At 41.7% G+C, this 19,717-nt stretch overlaps 1 protein-coding gene across 4 annotated transcripts in view; it reads left to right on the top strand.

Moving 5' to 3' along the window:
- The first annotated feature begins 1,709 nt into the window (after nucleotides 1-1,709).
- Samd9l (sterile alpha motif domain containing 9 like) overlaps nucleotides 1,710-19,717 on the top strand; it is a 41,185-nt gene continuing 23,177 nt past the window's right edge. For all 4 annotated transcript variants that reach the window (XM_038320783.1, XM_038320782.1, XM_038320785.1 and 1 more), the window contains exons 1-3: nucleotides 1,710-1,822; nucleotides 2,001-2,096; nucleotides 16,860-16,948. The gene's annotated coding sequence lies outside the window, so the exon portion shown is untranslated. The remainder of the gene's footprint in view (nucleotides 1,823-2,000; nucleotides 2,097-16,859; nucleotides 16,949-19,717) is intronic.

Genomic DNA, 19,717 nt, shown 5'->3' with positions numbered 1-19,717 from the left:
TGGGGGGGGGGAAGTTGACCTTGAACCTCCGAATTGGGAAGGAAGAGGAAAGAATGTTGCTCTACAGGTTGGGGTTGGGTAGTGTGGGTTTGAGGGAGTGGGGGAGGGCCCAGTGCCTCTGTGGGACACTGGCTACTAAGTGGGGGGGCAGAGCACAGAGCCCCCCAAAACATGGATATATGTAAGCTCTGTCCATTTGTCTTTACGGCGGCAAAAATTTTTAAAGTCCTGGAGGACAGTTGAGGCCAAATCTTAGTGCATAGAGAAATTAGCCATTTGGGACAGATTGTATTTAGGACAGGCCCAATTTAAAAGGATTCTGTAAGAGGCATCCTAGGGGCAACAGCGGATCTGGCCTTGAACTACAAGTGGCCATTTTAAAGTCTACGCCCAACCACGTGACCTAAGTCCACTCCAGCGCATCCGCCAAAATGGCTCTTAGGTCCAAATGGGGCCTTGGAAATTGAGTGCTTGGCATCCCAAAGAACAAACAAAACAAATCTCCACCTCAGCTGAGGCCTGCCCGCGGGTCTGGCCACTGCTGGAAATTGAACCCCTGGCGTGAGCTTGTGGCTTAAACAGGAATCTGGAAAACAACAAAAAATAAGTACAAATGGGTAACCAAAAAACCCTATAGCATAGACAAGAAATGGGGCTCACCAAGACACAGGCATTGTAGCCCAGAAGCCAGTTTAAGCGTGGCGTGGAGAACTCAGATTGTAGACTAGGGGGCTCTCAACACATGGTCTAGGACCGCGTGGAAAGGGTTGCCCTGTCTTGGTGGGACATCCAAGATGTTAGGTATATTTCCTAACGCAAGCTCTCTGCTGACACAAATTCCCAATCAAGCCAAATAAAAACCAGTCAAAATATCCAGGTTTAATGGGAGTCCTGCACTCTTGGGTGGCCCCGAGAGAGAATGGGAAGGCCACAAATGGGGGTGGGGAGAAGAGACCACGGGTTCCTCTTTTGGGAGTTCATTTAAATACTCTGTGGGAGTGCTGGGATTTGGAGACCAGACCAATACAACTCTCAGGCCTGGGGCTGGGATAGATGTGAGGGGCTGGGGTCTATGCTCCCAACTTAACACAGCCATGTTCTTAGAGTCAGAATTTTGGTATGTGGAGTTGGGGAAGGTAGAACTCAACCCGTAAGTGTGGTGCTCAGCTTACACCAAGATTTTTTTCTGAAATTTTTTTTGTTTTTTTGGTATTTGTGTTCTTTCCAATTGCTTTAGCTCTTTTGACTTAAAAATACACCTGGTGAATAATTGTTATCAATGGCTCTCATTTGCTGATACTTTTTAATAATGTATTTATTTGTTTGATTGTTTATCATTGTGATTCTCATGGAAAACGGCAGACAAGGACTACACCTCCCAGAAGGCCTTTGTGAGCAGAAAGCCCCTGCGCCCAAGCGCAGATCACAGTTTCACCCCACTGGACCGAAAAACTACATTTCCCAGGAACACCGTGCCAGCCTGGTCTACAAGAGCTAGTTCCAGGACAGGCTCTAAAAAAGCTGCAGAGAAACCCTGTCTCGAAAAAACAAAAAAAGAAAAAAAAAAAAAAGTTAAAAAAACCCCGCCATGTGTTCTCTCTCTCTCTCTTTCTCTTTTCTCTTTATCTTTCTCTCCCCTTTTTTTCCCCCCCCCCCCCCCCCCCCCCCGCACTGTGGAGCACCCCCTTCCCTTAATAAACAATCCTCCCACGCACGTGGTCGGGTCCTGGGCCTCCCTTCCTCCGACTCCGCAAAACACACCACGCCGAAAGAACAGCAATCATAGCACTGGGAAATAAGCCCAGAGCCTCCTTAATACTAAGTAAGTCTTCTACCACTGCACCACATTCGCCAGCCCTAGGAAGAACTCCCTCTTAAACAAAACTGAAACTTCTTCCTCATTCTGGTGCTGCTCCAGAGTCGGCAGGGCCAGGGCTTGGCAGGCAGAGGACTTTGCAGCTGAATGCCTCAGGGTTTTGTTTTGTTTTGTTTTTGAATAGGATCCTTAGAATTGTAGTTGAAGAAAAATAAGAAAACACAGCTTAAAGTGCCTGGTTTCAAGCTTCTGGAATAAAAAAGTTTTCAGAGGAATTCTGGTAAGTATCTGAGTTATTAACTCTTTCCTCATTTTTATACCTATGATGGGAAAGCTATTTCTTAAAGTTCTAGCTGATATATATATATCATATGATATATATGATATGATATGTGGCTGACACTAACTTTTCAGTGCCTCCCTGGACAGAAATGCTCAGTGAAGTTCAATTATGAAGATGGAACTCAGTTTCTCATTGTGCCAAATGGGCAGTTAAGAAACGGAGGAATAATGCAAAGGGAGTCAGGAAATTAAATAATAAACAAACAAAAAGTTGTAGTGGAACCTATGGTCCAGGGTGATTACGTCAATTTCTCAATTTCCCTTCTATATAATATAAGATGTTTTTTAGAGTTCGGTTTGTACTTCATCAAAGGTAACGCCCTCCAGAGCCAGCCATTTGAACCTTCCATCCACATCTATCTCAGGCAGCTACAGAGCTGAAGAAGTGGTGGGGTCTTTAGGAAAACAAAGCAACTTTTTGTGTTCAGCTCCACTTCCGTGGACCACCAGAGAGCTGGGCTGTAGCTGCATCTGGGAGAGTTCTTTCCCTGTCAGCAAGGACCCCCTAAGGTGGAGGTATGCTTGCCCTTCTTGCTTAGCACCAGAGAGTGAGAACCAGAGTGCATTCTCCGCATTCTCTGCATTCTCTGTGCCCAACATCCTGTAGCTGCTTTGAATAGTTAACAAGGTTAATAGCAAGATTTGTATTCACTCTTAACAGGAAGCTGAGGGGTTCTAAGCAACAAAGATTTACAATTTGTTCTCAAAAGTTCAAACTAACTGTAGCAATTTAATTTTGCTTCGTTCCAACACCACACATCCAGCTGCTCTTAAAATTCATCAAGTGCAAAGAATTTTAAAGACTTTCCTGAATATCAAACATTTGAATCATACATTCTGAACTGCTAGAATGTTGGGAACAAGTTGGGGAATTTTTAACATTTTAGTGTTTCTAAGGGAATTTTTGAAGACTTCAGGAACATATCATATTGAGAAAAGTTGTTCCCCTTAACAGGGCTGAGATTTAGGAAGTAGCTATGTCACCTGTCTGAGAATATGTCTATCCCTTGTGTACTTACCGGCAGACTCTGGTTTTGAGTGGACTAAAGCAGAACCATTAGCAGCCACTGCCTGACAGAGGATGGGCTGCAGAAGGAAATTCCTGATGTGTAATGGTTTCTATAAAACTGAGTCTTGTTGAACTTTCTATTTCTCTTTTTGGCTAAACCCAAAAAGGAAACCTGTCCCCAACCTTCTAGATAAGCAGAGGGAGAATGGGCAGTTAAAGACCCTGTGAACCTGTAGGGTAAGTGTGATTCTCACGGGATGAGGACCACACCTCCCAGAAGGTCAGTTTCACCCCGCCGGACCGGAAGACTACATTTCCCAGGAACACCACAACAGACAACCACGCCTACGCGGATTCCTATATATACCAGTGTTAAATCCATCCCCTCTCCTTTTTCCTCCCTCCCTCCACCCGTCCCTCCCACACTGTGGAACACTCCCTTCCCTTAATAAACAACCCTCCCACGCACGCACCTTCCTTCCTCTGACTCCGCGATACACACCACGCGGAAAGAACAGCAGTAAGTCCCTGGCAGGGAGGGAGCTCAGGCAGAGGGCACTGGGGCCAGACATCAACAGCCCTCATTCAGGGCTATCATGCAGGAATAGTGGCCTCCTTCTGGGACAGGAAACTGAGAAAGCATATTGAGAAACCGAACACTTGTAAGAACTGCAGGAAAAAACATGCCGACTCATTGTCTTACCAAACTTCCTTTTTGCATCCAGTTGATAGAATCTGGAGGTTGTTCTACCCTAATGAGTGGAATACTGAAGAGATCCTGGATGGCTAGATCCCATTCTAGCCAAGTACAATAATTACCTGTCAAGATGAGGAAAATCTGTTGATCCACAGAGGGTTTTCAAAAATTCATATTTTCATTCTAAAATAAGAATGTATTCCATTTATTAAGTAAGTTTTTTTAAGAAGGCAGTATATGACCCAGCATTAAAGATGGTGGACAAAAAGCACAAAAATGTGATTTCATGTAGCACATAGAATAATGGGTGAAACGAATTAAATAAGATAAGTAAGTGAAAATGTATGAAATAGTTGTGATAATTTCTCAATAAATAAAACATAAACCCAGAAAAGGTATAGGAAATACAGGAAATGAAGTCAGTAAGCCAACAAAGCAGTGCACCACGAGAGGGTAATATTTTATTTTTAAAAAAAAGAAAAGAAAAGAAAAAGGCCTGAAGGAAGTATGTGTTAGGAATATTCTTAAGACAAGCCTCTCAGCAGATGCAAATAATTCCAATCAGACCAAATTAGATCTAATAAAAGATGCCCACGTTTAATGCAGCACTTCCAGGTGGTCTGGAAAAGCATGGGGAAGAAGAGAACAGACAGGGCCGGGACAATCACACAAAACCTGGAGACCGTGTGTTCCTATTCTGGGCAGCAGCCTAAATAGCCTGTGGGAGTGGTCCTGGTCCTTCTCTGGGAGGGATCATTGCTTGGCGGGCTTTCCCAGAGTGGAGTCTCGACAACTCCCAGGGGAGGGGGCTTGAAATGGACCCTAGGCTCCATTCCTTCTCCATTGTGCTCCAAGGATGGATATCAGGGCCTGAGCTGACGCTTCCAACCCAAACATCCCAGAGTCCTTGGATATAAAAGGTGTCAAGGGGCTGGGGTCTCAATTTTGACCAAACAGTATGTGTTATGGTTTTGGTCCCTGTCCCTTTAAGAGACAAGCCACGCCCACTCCCTCCCCCATCCGCTGAGACAGGCTGATCTTCAGCTTCCGGCCTGAGCTCACTCTCTTTTTCATCTTCCTCTCGGAGAGGCAGCTTCGCTTCTGCCTCTCTTTCCCCTTCTCTGTTTCTCTCTGTTTCTCTCTGTTTCTCTCCCTCTCCCTCTCCCTCTCCCTCTCCCTCTCCCTCTCCCTCTCCCTCTCTCTCTCTCTCTCTCTCTCTCTCTCTCTCTCTCTCCTTTAATAAAGCTTTATGCCTATTTTCTGTGTCTGTGCTGTTAAGCTGCCACCTCCGCTGCCATTAATCTGCCGCTGCAGTTCACCGCCACTCTGGTTACAGGTGTTCTGAGAGTCTCTGCGCAACTACGCGCAGCTGCCCAGCTACTATCTTTTTAAGAACAAAAGTATGGAACCAAGAACCATGGATATCCAATGGAATGACAGGGAGAGGAAGAACCCAGACAGGAGCCTGCACTGTCTGCAACACTAGGATCGAGCAGCTAGATCCAATTCAGACGGATAGAAAGCAGCATAGCAGCAGAAGGGTAGGAGCATGCCTGATCATGTGAGGCCTTACACTGTCAATCAGATGGATGCTACTGGGGAGAATGAACACATTACTCATGTTTAGCACTTGTAACCCAGTCCCTCCAGGGGGATTTAGAAAAGTCTCCGAAAGGACTGAAAGCAACAAGAGGAAAATTTGTTCGAGAGCTATAGAACTCATCCTGCAATTCAGAAAAGACCAGAGTAGGAGCTTGGACCTGAAGGGAGAGGTGACAAGTGCTGCCACATGTAAACTCCCCGCTGAAAAGTTACCTCACAAGGCAAGTAGCACGTGCGAGAGAAGAGCAACCTTGCAACAGGCTGTTGGTTTAAGCATGGGAAAAGGTGCCATCCTGGGAAGGAGCATTGTTTCCACTGTTCTGTAAAGTGTATGTTTAAAATGCTTGGGCTAGGAGATGAAGGGAATATATACAGCACGAACACTTCCTCAGTTGTCATCAGTCTGGTTACATTTTAATTTACTGGGACATTAACTTTGCTGGTGTTTTGTTTGTTCATTTGTTTGTTTGTTTGGTGTAATATGTTCTCAACAAGTATATTTTTGGGAAAACTGTACAAGAACTATCTCTGTCCTAAATACATGTGCTTCTTGTTGGCTCACGGAACATGACTCTTCCACATTCCAGGTCAAATAGCTCCAAGAACACAAATCTCAAGTTTCTAATATAAAAAGGAGTTTTCAGAAAAGCCCTGGTCCGTTTCTAATCTCTAAAGGCTCATTAACCCTCTTAACAGCTGCCTTCAAAAGCCAATTTGTAGAGTCAATTGCAACACGAGCATCTGGGAGACTGAGGCAGGAGAATCAGGAGTTTGAAGGCAATGTCAGCCTCATAGTGTGTCAGTGGCCCATCCTAAGCTGTATGAGACCCCATCTCACAAACAAACAAAACCCTAAGTCTGAAAACTAAAGCATACCTTTAAAAATGTACATACTTCCAAATGCATATGCTATTTCTTATTAAATATTCTAGGAAAGAGAAGTATTTCTTTCATGCATGTGCTATTAGATGGGGCTGGTGCTAACTGCATATAGCCTGGTGAGTGAGCATGCTCACAGGTCAAGAATCTAAGCCTGCTAACCAACTACAAACTACATACTACACAAAATGACAGAGTTGAATAGCATGTCAAATGTTACGTACAGTCAAAGAGAAACTTGCAAAGTTGAATCACTATTTCAGCCAAGTCTTTCCTTTGCAGCCAGCATGAAGTGACTATGTTAAAAAACAAAACAAAACAAACAAACAAACAAACAAAAAACAGCGCATTGCTGTAATTTGCCCTTAAGGAAAATGAAACCAATTGTTCTATGGTTTCATTTCTTCCAAGTGTAAGAGCCATATGTGTCTTGTTGGGCTCCCGCCTGGTTAAAGGGAGGAAGGCCTGGGTTGCTGCTCAGACTCAGATACCTTCAAGTCAGCAACCACGACAACATTCTTCTCTTACTCTGCTGAACCCCACAAATAACAAAGTAAAAGTTCTTTGGGAACAGATTGTAGAATTAAGTACTAATAAAAAAAAACTGAATCCCAGAATTGCTCGGTCTGCCTAAGTATATGGCAGAAGACTCTCCAAGCGATACCGACACCCCCTAGGATCCCACAGTATACCCCAGCATCCCTCCCCCATGTGAACACAGGTTTCCTGTGCATTTCCTCTGAGGAAGGTGAAGAAAAACAAATCTGGTTTTCCTCCTATTGTCCCCTTTTACGAGATAACTTGGCTCGCAAGAGACCTATTATAACCATCACATGGTTTTCCTGGTCACATTCCTTTCCTTACAGTCACACAATGGAGCTTTCTGCTCAGTACCAAAGGCCTGAATGTTTAAAAATTTACTTACAGTCCAGGATTTAAAGTTGAAATCATAAAAAGAGCCATTGACAACCAAACCACTGTCAACCTGAACTAAATATATAGCTTATGAATTCATGGACAAAGAAATGGTTCTTCAGACTGGCAGAGGGTGGTTTACGTTCCTGGTGAGAGTAGGAGGCTTAACCCCAAAAGTAACTGATGACGTCATTTAAGGGAACTTGTTGCTGAATAAAGACCTCCTTCAGAAAAACTAACAGCACAGTCAACACTATAAATCAAAAGTGTGTGTCTGGGTGTCAGTCATGTAAATTCTGTTTCTTATTTACACTGTGTAAAGAAGCAACTCTGAGGGACATACACATAATATAACAATTATGTGTCATCAAAAATATTTATTATATGTATATATATATCATCAAATTACAATATTTTTGGCAGGAACTATACTCCAGAGTAACATACATACACACACACACACACACACACACACACACACACACACACATGCATACACAGGCACACACACACTCATGATGTTTTAAGTACGGTTATAACGATGGGTTGGACTATATTTCTAAACGTCCTTGTCTGTGTGCAGCCAGGGAGCCTTGGGTTAGATAAGCCAAGGAGATATAAATAAAACACCTTTCTGTCTGTTTTCTTGAAATTTAAAGTGGAACAGAATACATGAAAATGTCCTAATTTGGGGCTGGAGAGATGGTTCAGTAGATAAGAACAGGATAGCACTTGCTGTGTGTGCAAGTATGAGAACTTGAGTCAGAATCCTTAGCTTGTACTTCAAAAACCCAGGAGTAGAGACCTGCCTGTAACCCAAGCACGCTGTGAGACTGGGGGATGGCTGGTACTTCTGGTTGCCAGCTTAACTGCAGTCTGGGTAAGAAAACCTCACTCAAAAAGATGAAATGTATGTAATAGAGCAAGACACTCAATGTCTTAAATCACACAAGAACAGGCATATACACACACTCACTCTTACACACACAAACACACACAGAGAGTGAAAGAGAAATGCATGCAACATGTTTAATGCAAATAAGTAAAAATGCAAATATTATTAAAACCATTATTTTATATGCTAAGAATGTTAGTGAAACAATGAACGGGAAGGACCAGTGGGCATTGTCAAAGGACTTTCTGGTGTGTTGGGGTTGTAATTTCAGGCAACTTAAATTCATAGTGTAAGAGTTCTCTTCACTGAAATCAGTCTCATTATTCAGAAAGTTTATTCTACTTCAAAGTCTGAAAGTAGGACGTGAATCTTTCTATTAGACTTTCACTCCTGAAAGGAAATGCACACGCACACACACACACACACACACACACACACACACACAGAGCACAGAGACAGATGGAAAGAGAGAGTTCCTTCTTCCCAAATGACCAAGCTTTGTGTCAAGCTGACAAAACTAAACAGCACAAGAATATTTACATTAAACTGACAAAACTGGCCAGGTGGTGGTGGCTCATGCTTTTAATCCCAGGACTCAGGAAGGCAGAGGCAAGCAGACAGGCTCCAAAGCCACTGAGAAACCCTGTTTTTTTTTGGTTGAAAAACCAAAAAAAAAAAAAAAAACAAAAAAACCAAAATTCACAAAACTGGCATTCTACCATGAATGGTTATGTGACACACATAGCTATTGTATATCTCATGTTAGCCATCATTAGTTGATTCACAGATTGTGCACTTCAGTAATACAGCATTCCCTATGTTTGCTCAAAACACATGACCGGCTAAACAAAAAGATGAGATCAGATATATATATATATAAATATGGAAATACCAGTGACATTAGATACATTAGACCAGGGTGAGTTTAAGGAAGTTTTTCTATACTTATCTCTCAATGTATTTTCACTGTGTTTTCTTCTATTAATTTCATAATTTCAGGTCTTATGTTAAAGTCTTTTGATTTTGAGCTGATTTTTGTGCAGGTATATAACTAATTTTATTCTTCTAAATCTGGATATTCAGTTCCCCTAGAAGTGTCTGTTTCAGAGGTTTCTTTGGTCAGTGTATATTTTTGGCATCTTGATCAGCAATTATTTGGCTTGATTTATTTCTGGGTCTTCTATCTATTGGTCTATACTTCTCTTTGTGTGCTAGTGTCATGTGGTTTTCACTACCAAAGCTTTGCAGTATAATTCAAGATGACGTATTGTGATGCTTACATATTGTTCTTTTAGCTTAGGAGTGCTAAACTCCAGAATATTCAGTGTTTCTATACGAATTTTAAGATTGTTTTTTCTAGTTCTATAAAGAAGCTCTTGGAAGACGGATGGAGCTTGTGTCAACTCCACAAGACTGTTGTAACAGAGACACTTTTACAATGTTCATCCTGCCAATAAAAGCGTAGGAGGCTTGTCCATCATCTAGTGTCTACTTCAAGTTCTTTTTTCAGTTTCTTGAACTTTTCATTGTAGGGACCACTCACCTTCTTGATTAAGCTTATTCCTGTACATTGTTTAGACTGTTGTGGGTATTTTTTTAATTTCTATCTCAGAAAATTTGTTAATAATATTTCAAAGTTATAAGGTTTTGAATGGCTTTGTACCTTTCTATTTCACTGAAAGTGTTTATCATATCTAAGAGCTTTCTGATAGAACTTTTAAGTTGTTTAAATAGGTCTACTACTAAAAGGGATAAATTTGCTTATTCATTTCCTATCTGTACCCGTCCTATTTCTTTTGTCTTGTTGATCACACTAACACTTGAGGTATCATGTTAAATAAAAGTGGAGGAAGCAAGCACCTTGTGATTCAGATTACAAAAGAAATGCTTTCAATACTTGCATATCAGGTATGCTGTCAATGGTAAGTTCATTGCACATTGTTTGTGTAGAGGCATTCCCCTTCTATTCCTAGTTTTTAGTACCTTATAGAATTAGATATGCCAGCTTATTTGCAGCTTCCCTCTGCTTGGTGGGGTCATTTCCACCCACTTGTCTTCACATTTTGGATATTTCTGCAGCATTTTTTAGAGACAAAAAGTAGTTGGTCTTTTTTTTCTTAATTTTTTTTTGTTGTTGTTTTTTACCTGGTCAGTTAGTGTACCTCTTTTATTTCTCTTCTCTTTTTTAAATTGATTTTTTATTGAGGTCTACGTTTTTCTTTGCTCCCCTCCCTGCCTCTCCCCACCCCCATTCAACCCTTCCCCCAAGGTCTCCATGCTCCCAATTTACTCAGGAGATATTGTCTTTTTCTGCATTTTACTTCCCATGTAGATTAGCTCTATGTATGTCTGTCTTAGTGCCCTCGTTGTTGTCTAAGTTCTCTGGGATTGTGGTTTGTAGGCTGGTTTTCTTTGTTTTATGTTTAAAAACCATCTATGAGTGAGTATATGTGATAATTGTCTTTATGTGTCTGGGTTACCTCACTTGAAATAATGTTTTCTAGCTCCATCCATTTGCCTGCAAAATTCAAGATGTTATTTTTTTCTGCTATGTAGTACTCCATTGTATAAATGTACATTTTCCTTATCCATTCTTTGGTTGAGGGGCATTTAGGTTGTTTCCAGGTTCTGTCTATGACAAAAAAAGCTGCTATGAACATAGTTGAGCACATGTCCTTGTGGCACAATTGAGCATTCTTTGGATATATACCCAAAAATGATATTACTGGGTCTTGAGGAAGGTTTTTCCTAATTTTCTGAGAAATCATCACACGGATATTCAAACGGGTTGTACTAGCTTGCATTTCCACCAGCAATGCAGAAGTGTTCCCTTTTCCCCACCACCTCTTCAGCATAAGTTGTCATCAGTGTTTTTGATCTCGGCCATTTTTTTAAAAAAAATATTTATTTATTATGTCTACAATATTCTGTATATGTGTGTATGCCTGTAGGCCAGAAGGGGGCACCAGACCCCATTATAGATGGTTGTGAGCCACCATGTGGTTGCTGGGAATTGAACTCAGGACCTTTGGAAGAGCAGGCAATGCTCTTAACCTCTGAGCCATCTCTCCAGCCCCGATCTTGGCCATTCTTACAGGTGTAAGATGGAATCTCAGAGTTGTTTTGATTTGCCTTTCTCTGATGACTAAGGATATTGAACATTTCCTTAAGTGTCTTTCAGCCATTTTAGATTCCTCTGTTGAGAGTTCTCTGTTTAGGTCTGTATTCCATTTTTTAAAATTGGATTATGTGTTCTTTTGGTGATCAATTTCTTGAGTTCTTTGTATATTTTGGAGATCAGACCTCTGTCTGATGTGGGGTTAGTGAAATTCTTTTCCCATTCTGTAGACTGTCGTTTTGTCTTCTTGACCGTGTCCTTTGCTTTACAGAAGCTTTTCAGTTTCAGGAGGTTCCATTTATTAATTATTTCTCTCAGTGTCTGTGCTGCTGGGATTATATTTGTTTGTCTTTTCCTCCATTTCTTTGAGGGGATTTCTCATTTCCTCTTTAAGAGTCTCAAACATTCTCTTGGAGTTATTCTTTAGGTACATTTTTTTTCTGCTTCATCCATATTTGGTTGTTCAGGTCTTGCTGTTGTAGGGTCTTTAGGTTTTACCGGTGTTGTGTTGCTCTTTGTGGTGTTGTATGTGTTCTTACCTTTTCTACTCATCTTTTCCTCTAATAGGTGTGGTTGGGGCTGTCTGAGATTCTGTTGAATAATCTAGGTGTCAGTGAATCCCAAGCTCAGATGGTTGTTCCTTTATACAGTCAGTGTCACAGTTTTAGTGATCCTGTCAGTTACTCCATGTTCCTGGAGATAGCTCAGCACTCCTGTGGTTTGCTCTGCTCCCTTGGAGTTTGCTGTCTCAGTTCTACTATGGCCTAGGTTGCCAGCTTTGACCTGTTTCTGTAAATCCTGGTCTGGAACCCCTTCTGCATAAGTTCCTGGCTTGGAGTTGGACCTGGAAAGGTTCCTGGCTCCAGTGTACTGTCTCAGAGGTCCCAGGCTCGTGGGCGCCTGGACCCACAGAGGACCTGCTTACCCCCTCAGAGGTCCCAGACTCATGCTCATACCTGCAGAGGTTCCAGGTTCCTGCCTATTCAACCAAAGCCCGGACCCACAGAGGTCCTGGCTTAGGCCTAGTTCCTGGGAGGTCCTAGACTCACACCCAGGTCCACCAGGGTCCTGGCTTAGATCTATTCCCTTGAAGGTCCCAGATTCACATCCAGACCCTCAGTGGTCTCTGGCTCTGGCTCACTCGCTCAGCGGTTACTCCCCTATACCTGTTTTGGTGGAGAAAGCTGATTCTGGTCACTGGCTCAGTCTTGATCCACCAGTGTCCTGGTTCTGGGTTGGCTCCCTGGACTGGATTTGCTCCTGGCTTCTGCTCCCAGTGGAGCTTGTTCCCTCTCGGTCCTAGGTAGCTGGTTCAATCCAACTCTAGTTCCGGTGGAGATCATTAACTCTGAGTCAGATCGCTGTCTCAGTCCTGGTCCACCAGTTAGTCTACCTCTTTTAATTGGACAGTTTAAGGTACTTTCACTTAAGATTATTGTTGAGAGTTCTTTGTTCTATTCATGATATTGTTCCATTTGGTTGAATTACACCTTATTTTCTTCTTTCCCTGTTTGTATTAGCGGTTTGTTGGTTTACCTTCTCATGAAATGCATTCTTTTCTGCACTATTATGGATTATATTGGTTTCATTATTCCTCTATGTATAATAATCCTTTAAATATTTTCTGCAGTGCTGGCTTGGATGTCATTAGTTACCTTAATTTGAGCCTGTCTTAAAAAAATTCTTATTCCTCCATCAACTTTAAGAGATAATTTTGCTGTATATAGCAACTTTTTGTGAACCTTGAAGTACACCATCCCATGCCTTCTTGCATTTAGGCTTGATTATCACAGATCTGATTTATTCTGATTCCTTTGTGTGGGAACTAATATTTCTCTTCCATCATTAATATTGTTTAATTTTTTTATATTTTTGAAAATTTGACTATGACATGTCACAGAGCAGTTCTTCTCTGGTGTTGTAATCTTTTGGGGCTCGAAGTGCATCTAGATTGCATATCTGCATTTCTTACTGTGGCCTTGAAAAATGTTCTGTAATGATTTCACTAAACTAATTCTATGCTTTTATTATTTATTTCAACCCCTTCTTCATCCCATGGATTCTTACTTTTGATCTCTGAATGTGTATCATAGTTAATGAACATAATTTATTCATTTATCTATTTAGTTGGCCTATTTGATCACTTATTCTTTTTAAAAGGATTTTGAATTATTTTTCTGATATTTCATTTTTTTCTAGCTTCCAGTATTGAGAAGCTGTGAACTTAGGGAAGAATCATGGTAACTAATTTCCTACTGTGTGTGTGTGTGTGTGTGTGTATGTGTGTGTATGTGTGTGTGTGTGTAATGTGTTTACTTGTTGTGTTTTGCCTGTCTATGGGACACGTGTGCCCTCCAGCGGTGTTTATTTTTTTCCTCTTCTCATACTCTGTTTAGTCTGCTTGTCTTTTCTGTGAGTCTATATGTTTTTTAGAGTTAGCCATTTTTCCTGAGTTTGATACTGGAGGTTTACAGTAGAGGGCAGAACATGCCAACTGGGATAACTATGTTAATAGGTACTTGTGAGTAGGGCCTGAGGGGAACCAGCATCCAGAGTATATTTTGATATTTTAAATAGGTACCTCAGTTAGCCATTTTGAGTTTGAGACCTAAGAGTTAAGTCCCAAAGAAACTCAGGACAAATGGCTGAGGTGCCATTAACATATCAAGACAGACTCTGGCCACCAGGCTCTCTCAGCATCACAAGTACCTGTTACAGAGTCCTAGTTCCTCTTAGCACCTCCCATCCCCAATCCCCTACCATGAACCTCTCCAGTCCCTGAGCTTGCTTCCCTTCTCCCATTTCTCATTCATATATAAACCAGCCTTTTCAGGCACCCATTCTCTTGGTTTCTCTTGGTGCTCTTAGTTTTTTCTTTCTTGTCTCTCTTGGTGCTTTTAGTTCTTTTCTTGTCTCCTTGGTTCTTCTCCCTTTCCTGTTCCCCTCTAATGCCCCTCCCTCCCTCTTCCTCTCTTGTTCCCCCCCTCTCTCCTCTCATTACCTGGTTCAGTTGATCAGCCATGTCTAGTCCATTACTGCTTTCTCTAGCTGCTCTGGAGTCTCCCAGGTGCTTTTGTTTTTTCTCTCCCTTGTATCTACCATAAAAAAAAAAAAAAAAACCTTCTCCTCCATCATATTTTGGAGCTATTATGTCCTCATTTTCATTCACTGATGAGCTTTCACTTGGAATTTTGTAGTTCGTTACTATCTAGAGGGGTGTGTAGACTTCTTTAACCATTAAGGAGTTCAGGCAGCTCTTCCAGTTTAACTTGTAGTAGAAGGCACTTGGATCCTGCAAATGCATCCCAGTAAGAGTAAGAGAGAATGGCACTAGGCTAGTGACTGAAGGTAGACTATAGTATTTTTAGAGCTAAGAGTATTAAAAACTAAGCAGTAAGTGTTAAGTAAAAATAATAAGAAAGAGGCAGCTCCACTGGCACAAGAAATCCAATTAGGTCAAATCAAACCAAATCAAAATGTCCATCGTTTTATTAAGAATGATGCTCTTGGGTGGCCTAGTGTGTGGCAGGGAGACAGGACAGCAGGCAGCCCATGGAGTCCTGAAACCATGTGATTCTCCTTTGGGAGTCCACTTAAATACCCTGTGGGAGGGGGCAGGGATTTGGAGTCTAGACCAATAAAACTACCAGGCCTGGGCAGCTGGGATGGATACCAGGGGCTGAGCACTATGCTCCCAGCTTGACAGTAAGAAAAGAGTTAGAAAAGAAAATGGATAAAGCATGAGCTAGAATTAGGAGATATTATAAAGAAAATAACACAGAGTAAATGCAGGAAAGAGAAAAGGCAGTCATGACCGCACTTATTCCAGAATGATACAAATTAAAACAAAAGCACTAAACATCTAAAATGCAAAGAATAAGTACAAAAACAAATGAAATTTTAAAAATAATAAAATTAAATAGAAGATATTAGAATATCTGGTGTGTGTTAGTCAATTTGGGAAGAAAATTCAAGGAACAAGGCTTTCCTCTGGAAGGGATGTTTGATTGGTAAGAAAGGATACATTGCTCAAATAATCCAGGACAGGGAACCCTGGTCATATGTATGATTTGAAATGATTGTGGTTTTGTTTGTTTTCATGTTGTGTGCTGTCGTATCTTAAGGTGGTGGCCTTCTACATTAAACCCTTCTTTTCTTTATTGTTTTTTATTGAGCTATACATTTTTCTCTGCTCCCCTCCTTTCTTTCCTTCTGTCCTACCCTTTCCCATGATCCTCACACTCCTAAATGAATCAGGAGATCTTGTCTTTTTCTCCTTCCTATGTAGACATATGTATCTCTCTTAAGGTTGCCTTTGTTGTCTCGGTTCTCTTGTGTTGTGGACTGTAGGCTGGTTTTTCTTTGCTTTATGTCTAAAAGCAACTTACGAGTGAGTACATATTATATTTGTCTTCTTGCTATTTCTCCTGGTTGCCCATGAGAACTAGAGGGAAAGACCCATTGTTGAAGACAGCACACATTTGGATGTAGGACATGGAGAGTCAGACTGGGCTGAGCTAGGGACTATCTGTGTGCAGAGCTTGTGCTGTCTTTTCTCAGAAATAATGAATATTTCTCCATTAATAAGTTTCTTTGAATTCTCCAAGTGATACTTTTAGACAATTGAAGATGTCAAAACAACCATTTAACATCTATTAATCATATATATGTATGTGTGTGTGTCAAACTTTCCTTGTAGCATTGTTCTTTGATTGGCTCATTTAGTACAAACACTAATGAAAAAGCAAAGTGATCTAGTGACATGTTAGCATTGCTATAAAAATCTTGGTTTATTTGAAATTGATAAGCATTCCGTGGTATAATCTGTAACTTCTAAAAATTTGTATTTAAAATTGATTCCTCAGCACCTAAGTTAATGGCATCTTGCAATGGAGCCTTTGGAGATAATTAGGATTTTATGTGATCATGAGGGCACTTAACCCTCATGGTATCTGTAGTAGCTTCATTAGATGAAGAGGAGAGACCCAAGGGAGCAAGCCTGCTCCACCTCGGCCAGTACTGCTCTGTCTACCTGGGGACACATGGATCCCAGGCAGCCAGCAGGTGCCCCGCAGGTGCAGCTCCTTCACCTGGGACTTCCTAGCCTCAAAACTCATAAGGAACTCATTCCTTTAGTTTATGAATCACTAGTCCGTGGCATCCAGTTAAGCAAGAGAACATATGATAAAACTATATTAAATATGGTAAATAAAAGAACACTGGTGTTCTCAGGGAGTCAGTTGAACAGAATCACTCATAGTTTGCATGTAGACATCTGGGCTCCCTGTCAGTCCCTAAAAATTGAGATTTTTAAAAGTCTTTGGGCTTTACCCAAACCAACCAGAAGGTGGCAGAGTGTCTACTAGAGAGAAAGCAAACAGAAAAAAGCATTTCAGGAAAAGGTCTTCTCACATCAGAGAATCGAAACTGCGATGGAGACAGCTTTATTTTTTTCTTCCCACTTCCTTGTCAGCGTCAGACACACCCTGGTACTTTTCAGCCGGCTTGAGCTGGTACCAAGGTAGAAGTACTGTCTGGAAAGCTTTCATCAAGACTAAATGAAGGTGTTTTTCTCTGACTTCTCAGGGGAAGAAATACAGACACCAGACATTTGCTTCACCAAAATGGACAGTTTTTCCCTTGTTTTTTCAAACAGAAGAAATTTGAACGTTTTGGTGAGTACAAAATCTCTCCTATTATTGTTGTTATTATTGGTGTCTACAGCAACCGCTTATTGAACAGGCAGAAATGTTCTTTGTGGCTAGAAAGTTTAAATGTGCTTTAAAACAAAACTAATAATATTCGGAACCTCGATCATCTGGGCCCTGCTGTGTTGAGAAAGGAATGTGCTCTGTATTAGTCACAGCCTTCTGTTGAGATGCAGTTGGAAATCAGGGACACTTTACTAATGTCTCCCAAAGAAAAGCAGCATCTTCAGAAGGAAAAAAAATGTTGTAATGCTTACATTTTTGGAATACACAGCCCCCAAGTCACTCTAAGGATAGGCAGTTTAGACATGGAGTTCTTGACAGCCTTTTGGAGAGTAATGTCAGATCAGAGGCATCTGGGAGAGACAGGAAGGACTGATTTGCTAGGGCTTCCTCTCGTAAGTTTGAAATAGGGGTGCTTCATGTTCCTGGTGGGAGTAGGAAGCTTATGTCTGATTTCCCCCCAAAGTAACTGATGATGTCACTCAAGGGGAATGTGTTACTGAGTTATGACCTCCTTCAGAAAAGCTGACAAGAAAGTCAACCCCACGAATCCTAAGTGTGTGTCGGGATTTTATATCTGTATGATCCTGCAGTACCTTTCCGGTTTCTTTCATAAACACAGAGCATCTAAAGAAACTTACTACAAGCCGGGCGATGGTGGCGCACGCCTTTAATCCCAGCACTCGGGAGGCAGAGGCAGGCGGATCTCTGAGTTCGAGGCCAGCCTGGTCTACAAGAGCTAGTTCCAGGACAGGCCCTAGAAACTACAGGGAAACCCTGTCTCGGAAAAAAAAAAAAAAGAAACTTACTACAGCAGCATGTAGAGAGAAGTTTGTCCCCTAGAGAACTCTCCTGAAGTGGCCTCTTTGGTAGCACAATTACAGCTACAAAGTAGCAATGAAAATGATTTTATGGTTGGGGGTGTTAACTGTGTTAAAGGGTCACAGCATTCGGAAGGCTGAGAGCCACCGCTCTCAAGGAAACAGTGTGGAAAGTGAAATCTGTTCAGTTCCATTAGCTAGGAGGGAAAACAGTGTAAATTCACCTTTTAATTTCACTTGCTTACTTTCTCAACCAAATATTCCAGCCTAGATCTCCATGCCTCCAACTCTGATGTGGAGACTCTATACTCTGATGTGTTTATGGCATGCAGCTCAGGCACAGATAAGTCACCTAACTCATGACTCCACTACACCCAAAGGCGTGGCGACCACATGTGTATAACTATGAAAGGTTTTCACTGATTACGTTAGGGAGACTCCTGGTGTCCTGATAACGTGTGGCACCAGAACCTCGGGCCTGTGCTCAGGAGCCTGGGCACAGCAGGCAGCTGGACTGCCATCATGGCTCACTCTGTGTCTCAGCAGTGAGAGGGCAGCAGAGGCGCCCTGGACAGAGCAGAGAAAGCAGGTAGTAGTTGAGCTCAGAGCTGGACAGTTGCCTGTGAGTGCATGAGGCTTTGCTTATATATGGGAGTAACTAGTGGTCAGTGGGATAAGGTGTCAGACAGTTGCAACGTAAGTAAAGGCACAGTCCTTTCCTGCCTCTTTCTTCCTTGCCCAGAAGTCACATCAACTGTACAGAAGGAAGCGGTGACAGAACGGAGATGGCACTTCTCTGGCATTCACACAGCACTTGTATCATGTCTGGGTCATTTCCGTTGAGTCCCAAAGACTTTCATGCACAAAGGTGCAGTCAAAAGATGTGGAAATTGATGCTCTTAAGATCTATGTTGTCTTACAATTCGTTAGTCGAGCAGTATTGGAAAGCTACGAAGGTACAAGTGCCGGGAAGTAGGACCAGGCCAAGGTGGGCTACTGGGCACAGGCAGGATAGTATGTATCTCCAATGTCCAGTGTCCTTCAGAATCTTTCCTTTCTGGTCTAGAGAATACTAAATTTACTAGAATGTTATGAATTTATAGAAAATAGTGCACCTACCTGGCCATTTATATATATGACGCTTAGGATATGAATTATGCACCTCTGTCAGCAAAGAAAAGGAAGAATGTTGCCTTAAAACAAGGTCAACCAAGTGATAAAAGTTACTACAAGGACCTCTAAAGGGGAAGGCAATAGCATTGAGCATGCCTCTAGAATGGTCATTTGGAATGTAATTCTAGGACTTCTAGAGTGATGTGTACGAGGAAGTTGTCTTTCGCAGTGCCCTACATGGTGAGCAGAAGAACACTGACATTGTGACAGAGAGTCATCCACAAGGTTCATGTTTGAGAACCATGCCATCCACCCACAAACAAATTACATGTACACACAAGTGTGCACGTGCATGCACACAAACATGCACACACACACACACACACACACTCATGATGTTTTAAGTATGGTTATAACTATGGGTTGGACTGTATTTCTAAACTGTCCTTGTCTGTGTGCAGCCAGGGAGCCATGGATTAGATAAGCCAATGAGATATAAATAAAACAACTTTCTGTCTGCTTTTTTGAAATTTAAAGTCAAACAGAATACATGACAATGTCTTCATATAAGGCTGAAGAGATGGCTCGGTGGATAAGGATAACACTTGCTGTGTGTGCAAGTGTAAGAATTTGAGTTGGAATCCTAAGCTTGCACTTAATAAACCCAAGAGTAGAGACCTGCTTGTAACCCAAAAACACTGTGGGGTGGTTGGTTTTTGCTGGTTTCCAGTTTACCTGCAGTCTGGATAAGAAAACTTCACTCGAAGGAATAAAATGCATAGCAGTAGAACAGGACTCC

Source organism: Arvicola amphibius, chromosome 2 (assembly GCF_903992535.2).
Source record: "Arvicola amphibius chromosome 2, mArvAmp1.2, whole genome shotgun sequence".
In the NCBI taxonomy this organism is placed as follows: Eukaryota; Metazoa; Chordata; class Mammalia; order Rodentia; family Cricetidae; genus Arvicola; species Arvicola amphibius.
This window is presented reverse-complemented; position numbering and strand designations above follow the sequence as displayed.